The sequence below is a fragment of the Anneissia japonica genome, unplaced genomic scaffold (genome assembly GCF_011630105.1).
Source record: "Anneissia japonica isolate Jap-2015-1 unplaced genomic scaffold, ASM1163010v1 scaffold2564_len425606_cov169, whole genome shotgun sequence".
NCBI lineage: Eukaryota > Metazoa > Echinodermata > Crinoidea > Comatulida > Comatulidae > Anneissia > Anneissia japonica.
The window spans coordinates 315550-316191 of NW_022702862.1; the positions used below are offsets into that span (position 1 = coordinate 315550).

The 642-nt window shown below is 27.7% G+C and overlaps 1 protein-coding gene across 4 annotated transcripts in view; it reads right to left on the reverse strand.

Annotated features, from left to right (window-relative positions):
- The window catches only part of LOC117104130 (glutamate--cysteine ligase catalytic subunit-like), a 14673-nt gene that overhangs the window by 13321 nt on the left and 710 nt on the right, over positions 1-642 (reverse strand). The gene's annotated exons all lie outside the window — the stretch shown is intronic.

Genomic DNA, 642 nt, shown 5'->3' on the forward strand with positions numbered 1-642 from the left:
ATTTCGTGATAAATATATTTATTTATACAGAAATATTTCGGTCGCCCCCTGCAACCTTCTCCAGTGTGAACTGAACATACAACAGATATTGCATAGTAGTTTGTATTAGCTTGACAAATAAGGTGTGAAGTTATAGGTAAATAATAGTTTATGCGTGATCAGATTGCTGATACATATTGTTTGGCTTATTTACAAAAATTGTTTGGCCTCATGGAGGAACTAATTCCTCCATGGTATATAACTAAAAATATAGAGGATTAAAGATATACAGTAGTCGACACATCAAAATTGTAAAAAAAAATAATATAAATAATATAATAATGACGGCTATTTTAATACACATAATGTATGCAATATAGTAATAGAAATGATATAATGGTAAATCATGGTAATTAAAAAGATCACTTAATAGACTATACCAAAAATGTGTCATAATAGTGATGGCTATTTTTATGCATAGTGTAGACAACTTAGTAATTGAAATAATGTAATGGTGAATGATGATATAATCAAAAAGAGCACTTGGTAAAAAAATATATATGAAATATGTCAGTGAAATAAAAACTGTGCTGTAAGCCTAAGATTTAATATGTACAAAGGAGTAACCACTGACAAAACTAGTAGGTCTATATATATATATAT